A 9,649-nucleotide genomic window follows, 5' to 3' on the forward strand; every position below is an offset into this window, starting at 1 on the left:
AAATCAAATTTAACTTTTAACCAATGGAAATAAAAAGAATAATGTGATTTAACGGTAAACTATATTCCTATACTATAATGCTTCAATGATATTTTGGTCGAGATTGTCAAGCTGCCAAGTTCATAAATAATTAAGACTAAAAATATTACTCTTTCCATTCATTTTTAGTTGTCCATTTTTGACTTTGCACTCCTTTTAAAAAAAAATAAAATATATATTCTACAATTTTATCCATAATAATGATAGCATTTCCAAAAGTCTTTAGAAATAATTTGGAGAATGAGTAGTTAATGATAAAGGTAAAACATGAAAAAAAATTTACCTTTCTCTTGATTTAGTATTGTGAGCAAGTAAAAGTGAAAATATATTTTTAATATAGTGGATAAATAAAAGTGGATGGAGGGAGTACAAATGTGAACTCAATATAACATGACAGGTTTTAGGGAGTCTAAAGTTATTCTGCCAATGTTAAAAATATATACATATACTAAATTGTGCGCATCTAAATTATAAATCCACGTTTTTCGGACCTTAATTTCACATGAAGTCGCTGAGATTTGCTAGAATAACAACCACCTATTGGAGTCTCATTTCCTTCTAATTTCATTTCATCAAAAAAATACTGGTGGGTATATGAGGAGATAAAGAGGGGCAATAGAGTCACTTAATATTCCAACTGTTCCCACTTGTACGTGCTATTACTTGTACTATATATATATATATATATATATATATATATATATATATATATATATATATATATATATATATATATATATATATGTTATATTTTAGTTTATTTGATTTTTTAAGCAAAATAAGGAGCATTAGATTCCTTGAAAAGTTGGCACTGCTCTTTTGTCTTTCCACACAGGGCAATGATGGTATGGAATTTTGGATAAAAACACACGTCAAAAGACCACCTTCCCACCAAACCAAAAACCCCATTATTTGGTCAATTCAAGAAAAAGGCTCAACTTAAACAAAGACTTAATTAACTTGTGATTCCACATTTCCAAACAATTAGTATCAAAATTCAAAAGGGCCAGATGCCAAGAAGAAAATTTAATTTAATTAAATGGCTTATAATGGCATCTGATGAATTCCATTCTTCTGTTCGAGATACCTCCGGAATCCAAGAATGTGAGCGTCCTCCATTCTTCACTATTTACTATTCTATTCCATCTCTATACTTGCAAAAATTCGATAAGAAAAAGTTTCCACACACATAAAAGTGTTTGAGGGTCCTAGGTTATTCCCTTATTTCAACAAACTGTTGCTGGTTGTGGAGTTACAGCTTACTCCTATACTTTTTCTGCGTGATCTATACTTTTAGTATATCAATAAAATTTACTTAATAACATTAATCGTACAGAATATTTGATTAAATTTTCTTTATTTTTTTTAATGAGTAATTAATAATTATATGCATTTTTAAAATAAGAACGGTGAAATTTAAGACAAAATTAAAACTTTCTTGATTTTTTAAAATGACAAAAATTTTGTATCTATTATGAAAATAATTATATTGTAAATGTTCATTTATTACTCCATTATAGATAATCTTCCTGAAGAAGATTATCCATTTAGTACTCTGTTGAAATTTATCTTCATGCAAACAACTAAAGAAAAGCATTATGTACATAATCTTCATTCAGTTCATTAGGTACATAAGTTTGAAGTTTGAATAATATATCAGTTTCTCTCTATACTTGTCTTTACTTTATAGTTTTTATTTTATAATACGTTATCAGCACGAGACTCTGTCATCTCGAGAAAATACTTTGAAAGTATCAGAGGTACGAACTTTCTTTTTCTAAATAATGTCAAATCTTTCTAAACTTGAGTTTCTAGCCTTGGATATATCGGGCAAAAGCTACATATCTTGGGTGCTTGATGGCGAAATTCATCTTGATGCGATGGGTCTCGCAAACACCATCAAAGATAAAAATCAGGCATCAAACCAAGACCGTGCCAAAGCAATGATATTCCTACGCCATCACCTTGATGAGGGCCTGAAAATAAAATATCTTACTGTTAAAGATCCAGTCGAGAGATGGGATTTAAAAAGTATTCTCAACTTATCTCACATCTTCTTGTAACCGAGCAACATAATGGGCTATTAATGAAAAATCATGAAAGCCGACCTACTGATTCTTGTCCATTCCCTGAAGTGAATGAGACGAATTTCCACCAAGCTAACCGTGGAAGAGGACGTGGCTCCAGTCGTGGTCATGACCGTGGTCAGGGAGGAAACTCTAATCGTGATAATAACAATACACCAAAGAACCCTCCTCACCACCAGCAGTGAAAAAGGAAGGAACAAAAGCATGAAGCGGTGCAAGAAGCAAAGCCAGAAAATGCATGCTATAGATATGGAGGAAAAGGGCACTGGTCACGTACATGTCATACGCCAAAGCACCTGATTGAGCTGTATCAAGCCTCCCTGAAGAAGACAGAGAAAAATGTTGAAGCAAATTTTATTTCTGAAGATAATTTAGACTTCATGCATTTGGATGTAGCTGATTATTTTGCACTCCCAAAAGGAAAAACTAGTCATGTGATCGGCAGTGAATCTGTAGAAATGTAAATATTTTAATTTTTGTTGTTTGTAGTAGATAGTATGGTTATGTAATTGTTGTATATAAATAAAAGTTATGCTTTGATAATAATGTTTACTATCATATTTATTTTGTTTATGTCATTTTGAAGAATATGGATAATCCTCAAATTATGTTTGGATCAAAGACCAATCATGAAGATATTTGTGTAATTGATAGTGGAACAACTCATGCCATATTCAAAGATCAGAAATACTTTTCTTATTTGCATAAGGAAAAAGCAAATGTTTTTACAATTTCTGATAATATAAGTTTGATTGAAGGCTCCGGAAGAGCTATTGTATTTCAGTCTAAGGGAACAAAACTTATTATAGATAATGCATTATTCTTCTCCAAGTCCCGAAGAAACTTGTTGAGTTTTATAGATATCCGCCGAAATGGGTATCATGTTGAGACAATAGATGAAATGAACGTGAAATATCTTTGTATTACAAAGAATATTTCTGGCCAGAAATGCATTGTAGAAAAGTTACTAACTTTATCTTCTGGCTTATAATATTCAAATATTAGTATAGTTGAAGCACACTCTATCGTAAACCAGAAGTTTACTGATTCAAATACTTTTGTGCTTTGGCATGGCCGTTTGGGCCATTCTGGATTAATAATGATGAGACGAATTACTGAAAATTCGAGTGGGCATCCATTAAAGAACATGAAGATTCTTACAAATGATGAATTTTCTTGTGATGCTTGTTATCAAGGCAAAATGATCACTAGACCATCACCAATGAAGGTTGGCATTGAGTCCCCTACCTTTTTAGAACGTATACATGGGGATATATGCGGACCTATTCACCCACCAAGTGGGTTGTTTAGATATTTTATGGTCCTAATAGATGCATCTTCAAGATGGTCTTATGTTTGCCTACTATCATCTTGCAACCTGGCATTTGCAAAGTTATTAGCCCAAATAATTCGATTAAAGGAATAATTCTCAGATTATCCTATAAAGGCTATTCGCCTTGATAATGCTGGAGAATTCTCATCTCAAGCTTTTGATAATTACTATCTATCAGTTGGAATAAAAGTTGAACATCCTGTATCTTATGTTCATACTCAAAATGGCCTTGCAGAGTCATTTATTAAACGACTGCAATTGATAGCAAGACCACTACTTATGAAAACAAAATTGCCCACTACTGTTTGGGGCCATGCTATCTTGCACGCAGCATCACTTATCCGTCTCAGACCAACACATTATAATAAATATTCTCCGTCACAATTAGTTTTTGGTCATGAACCAAATATTGCCCATCTACGAATTTTTGGATGTGCTGTATATGTGCCAGTGGCACCACCACAGTGCAGTAAGATGCCCCCCTAAGAAGGTTAGGAATATATATTGGGTTTGAATCACCATCTATTATTTGCTATCTTGAACCATTGACGGGAGATTTATTTACTGCTCGATTTGCAGATTGTCGATTTGATGAAATAAATTTCCCACAATTAGGGGGAGAGAAAAAGGAAATCAAAAGAGAAATTGTGTGAAAAGTTTCATCATTATCTCATTTTGATCCACGTACCCCTATATGTAATCAGGAGGTCCAGAAGATCATCCATTTATAAAATATAACAAATCAAATGCCAGACGCGTTTAATAATTTGAAAAGGATAACTAAGTCACATATCCCTGCAGAGAATGTGCCTATATGAATTGATGTCCCAGAAGGACCATCTACTAGCATAAGAACTAGTGAACCTAAAGCACGCCTGAAGCGTGGTAGGCCTTTGTGTTCTAAGGATCGAAATCCTAGAAAAAGAAAATCGATAAATGATCAAAATGATATTATGAAGGAATCTCTTGAAGAGACCCAAGGTCTGATTAGTTCTGAGATTCCTGAAGAAATCAATGAACCCGAGACTCAAGTGAGTGAGGAACTTTTAATAAGTTCTACTGGTGATGGGATTAATTTAAATCGATCTGAAATAGTGGTGGATAATATTTTTGCATATAATGTTGCACTTAACATTATGCAAGATAGTGAGGATTGTGAACCCCGATCTATCGAAGAATCTCAACAAAGATCTGATTGGCCAAAATGGCATGGGGCAATTCAATTAGAATTGAACGCACTTGCTAAAAGAGAGGTCTTTGGACCAGTAGTTCAAACACCTGCTGGTGTAAAACCAGTTGGTCATAAATGGGTTTTTGTGCGAAAAAGGAATGACCAAAATGAAGTTGAAAGATACAAGGCTCGCCTTGTCGCACAAGGATTCTCACAACGACCTGGAGTCGATTATGAAGAAACATATTCACCAGTTATGGATGCCATAACATTTCGATATCTCATCAGTTTAGCCTTACGTGAAAGACTTAAAATATATATGATGGATGTGGTTACAGCTTATCTGTACGGGTCACTTGATAATGAGATTTACATGAAAATCCCTGAAGAATTTAAAATGCCTGAAGCATATTCGAAATCTAGGGAAAAGTATTCAATCAGATTACAAAGATCTTTATACGGTTTAAAATAATCTGGGCGCATGTGGTATAATGGCCTTAGTGAATATTTACTGAAAGAGGGTTACATAAATGATGTTATTTGTCCATGTATTTTTATAAAGAAAATGACATCAGAATTTGTTATACTTGCTGTTTATGTTGATGACATAAATCTTGTTGGAACTCCAGAAGAGCTCCAAAAGGTAATTGAATATCTTAAGAAAGAATTTGAGATGAAAGATCTTGGAAAAACAAAACTTTGTCTTGGATTGCAAATTGAACATTTAGCAAATGGGATCTTTATGCATCAATCTGCCTATACAGAAAGGGTCTTAAAATGCTTTTACATGGATAAAGCGCACCTATTGAGTACACCAATGGTTGTTCGATCACTTGAAGTGAATAAAGACCCGTTCCGACCTCCAGAAGAGGATGAGGAACTCCTTGGTCCTGAAACACCTTATCTCAGTACAATTGGTGCACTTATGTATCTTGCTAATGCTACAAGGCATGACATAGCATTTTCTGTTAATTTACTAGCAAGATATAGCTCTTCTCCTACTCGGAGACATTGGAATGGGATTAAGCATATTTTGTGATATTTAAATGGAACTCTTAATATGGGCTTGTTTTATGCTAACAAGGGTAATGCAGATCTTGTTGGTTATGCAGATACAGGTTATTTATCTGATCCCCATAAAGTTCGATCTCAAACCGGGTACGTGTTTACATGTGGAGGTACTGTCATATCATGGCGCTCCACAAAGCAGTCAATTGTTGCTACTTCTTCAAATCATGCTGAGATAATAGTTATTCATGAAGCAAGTAGGGAATGCGTATGGTTGAGATCAGTGATTCATTTTATTCTAGAGAAATGTGGTTTGGAGTGTGATAAAAGATCCACAATTTTATACGAAGACAATGCTACATGCATAGCCCAATTGAAGGGGGAATTTATAAAAGGAGATAGAACGAAGGACATTTCACCAAAATTATTCTACACCCACGATCTTCAGAAAAATGGTGACATTGATGTGCAGCAAATCCGTTCAAGTGACAATCCAGAAGATATATTCACTAAATCTTTGCCAACTTCAACTTTTGAGAAGATGGTATACAAGATTGGAAGGCGCAGACTCAAATATTTGAAATAAGGTTTTCATCAGGGGGAGTAAAATACGCGATGTACTCTTTTTTCCTTACTAAAGTTTTTTCTCATAGGGTTTTCCTTATAAGGTTTTTAATGAGGCAGCTAGAAATGCGTATTACTAAATATGTGTACTCTTTTTCCTTCACTAGGATTTTTCCCACTGGGTTTTTCCTAGTAAGGTTTTAACGAGGCACAATACCTTTTAATGAACATCCAAGGGGGAGTGTTATGAAAATAATTATATTGTGGATGTTCATTTATTACTCCGCTATAAATAATCTTTCTGAAGAAGATTATCCATTTAATACTCTGTTGAAATTTATCTTCATGTAGACAGCTAAAGAAAAGCATTATGTACATAATCTTCATTCAGTTCATTATGTACATAAGTTTGAAGTTTGAATAATATATCAATTTCTCTCTATACTTATCTTTACTTTACAGTTTTTATTTTATAACAGTATCACCATTTTTTAAGCTAAAGGACCGAAGGGAGTTTAAAATATCGACCAATGACTATTTCTAATTTGTTTTTTAGGTCGTAGAGTTAGTCTCTTACGAACATCTAATTACTTTGAAACAATTCATTGCAAATTGACACGATAACTTCTTCTTTCTTTTTTTTTGTACTTTTGAGGCGGTTTTAAGTTTAAACTAATCATTGAGTTTTACTAAAAAAAATTCTTCATCACGATCTTAATAAAATAATAAGAAGTAAACATAGCAAAGAATCTACATACTTTGATTTGATTATAAAGGGTGTGGGCAAGAGGATCACTTAAGTTTAAAGTTAAAAAAAAAGGGTGGGAAAGAAAAAGTGAAAAAGGTTGTACATTTATCTATCTTTTGTTTGGTTGGCTTAGTTTGCTACACAAGATTCACGTAAAGGATATGTCCTAGTGCAACATTCATTTCATTCTCTAGACTAGATGCTGGAAAAAAAAAGGATGCCTTATTCAATGGTGCAAACGAAAAGGACAACAACTCAGTCCTTATCAGTCCAAAGCATCTTTCACGTGATGACAAGCTCATCATTCATCTCCATTTTATCATCAATTTATTGTGTTTGTGACTCATCCCTATCTCTTCCTCATTGGTTAGATTCCTTACTCTTCTTCTTCTTTTAATATTATTTCTATTAGGTGTTTCTAATAATCTCTGGTCCACTTTAAAATATTTTATTATTTTTTCACACATTAAAAAATTTATCTTTTAACATTAATTAATAATAAAGTTAATTATATTAACTTAATTTTACTCATTAAAAATATAATAAACTACTCCTAGACTCTTTACTAAATGCAATTTTAGAAAGAAGAAGTTAATTACTTCTTAGTATCTTAAAAAATAAAATATTATAGATCACAAAAGGTCAAACAATCACTTAATTAAAGCGATTATATAATTAACACTTAAATCTCAAAATCATAGTAAGAATGAAAGATATTTATCAAGCTACCATAAGTTTTAGTGATCTTACTTTTGTCCTATTGTATACCCTTCGATTTCCATTTTCATTTGTCTTCTCTTGAGGGTCTTCTTGTCAATTTAATACTAACCAAGCCAAAGGACCAGGAGTGGTGGTTGAGAGGCAATAATGGATTGTTTTGTTGGTGATATTTATTATTTACGAGTCCCTGCAATAGTTTCTTTTTACCGTCCGATTAATTCGATTTGTGTCAGGTAAAATCTTTAAAAGGAAATAAAACGCTTCTTATAAAATAATTTTGTATTCTCAGAACTTGAACTTTAAATTTTTTAAATAAAAATGAAGAGATCGTGACTATCCATTACAATATTCCTGATTCGTGTCGAATAAGTTTAGAAGGGAAATACTTCCTACTAACAATTCGAACCCTAAATCTTATATTAAGGTGAATCATGAATGGATTCATAAAAATCCTGACGGTCCTTCAAAATTTCAACTTCATAATTGTTTTCTAGTCATCTTCCTCTCAAAATTAACTTCATAATTGTTTCTCCTCTTTTTACAACCTAACTTTACAGGTTGTATGCATTGTTCAACGATATATATAATTCTTGCAACTTATTTCTCATTACAGATCACGTCAGTTGCTGTGCCAGCCGATCGAGAGAAAAAGATATTTATGCCATCCTTTATGGTTGGAGATGAGGAGATCTAAAGCTACATTTACGGAAGCAGAAATCATAACTTGAGCTGTTGAGCAAAAGTACGACTGTGCCTTGTAGCTATTTTTCATTTTGACTTAAAATTTTATTAGACAAGACCAATAGATATACTATATAAGAAGAATGCATGTACATTCTACATCTATGTTGACTTGTTCTTCGTACATGTTATAATACTTTTAATGTATTTTAAGGATTGTTTTCAGTCATATATAAACAATCAAAACAAAATATGACTAGATTAATGGAGTACTGTAAGAACTACGCTGAATCCCACGAGGATAATATCATGGATAACATAAACTCTAAACTCTTCCGTTCCCTCCAAAACAAGTGATTTTCAAGATCAACTTTAATTAGTCAATGAATGAAACTTCCCCGAAACAAGAAATAGAAAATTAAATAGTTACTCCCTCCTCCCCAATTTATGCGAGTTTAGAAAGACATGAAAACTTTTTAAACTATTGGTCTAAAATAAGTCATAGATATTTGTGTGACTATAAATTATTCTCTCCGATCCACTTTAAGTGATTTTTTTGCTCTTTTTACACATTAAGAAATTCACCTTTTAACATTAATCAACAATGAAATTGGCCATATTAACCTTAATTTGCTCATTAGAAATATAACAAACTACTCCTAGACTCTTTACTCCAAGGGCAATTTTGGAAAGGAGAAGTTAATTCTTTCTTGATATCTGAAAAAATCAAATATTGTGGACCAGAAAAAAAAATCAAAAAATCACTTAAAGTGGACAAGAGGGAGTGTCTTATTAAGGGTTAAGTGAGAATTTTAAAGTTTGAAATGTTTCCAAATAAGGAAGTATGATACTCCCCCCATCTCAAATTATCTGTTGTAGCGCTTAAGAAATATTAATTAGGAGGAAGGTTGGACTATTTTACTCTTATTTATGTCTTAAGATATAATCTCTCTTTATTGAATATTTATTCTATTTATGTGTTATCTCCATCTGCAAGAACAATTATTATTAAGGGTAAAATGAGAAAAATATAATTAATTTAGTTTTGTTTTGGGTAAAATATGTCACGGTACGTGGCCATTAAAGAAGAGGACACGTTGAATCGAAGTCGGGAGGACAGAAAACCTGGCACATCTACCTCGTGTGTCACCGAGAAAGGCAAGTCCATAAAAGCATTGAGCATGCTGCGCCCGCTAGCATTCAATGAAGAATATTCTATAGCAATAAAGAATAACTGCCCATTACAGGAATTAGGGCATTTATTTTTACCGTTAGGTTTCCATTATCGCACTTTAATA

This window comes from Nicotiana tabacum, chromosome 19 (genome assembly GCF_000715075.1).
Source record: "Nicotiana tabacum cultivar K326 chromosome 19, ASM71507v2, whole genome shotgun sequence".
In the NCBI taxonomy this organism is placed as follows: domain Eukaryota; kingdom Viridiplantae; phylum Streptophyta; class Magnoliopsida; order Solanales; family Solanaceae; genus Nicotiana; species Nicotiana tabacum.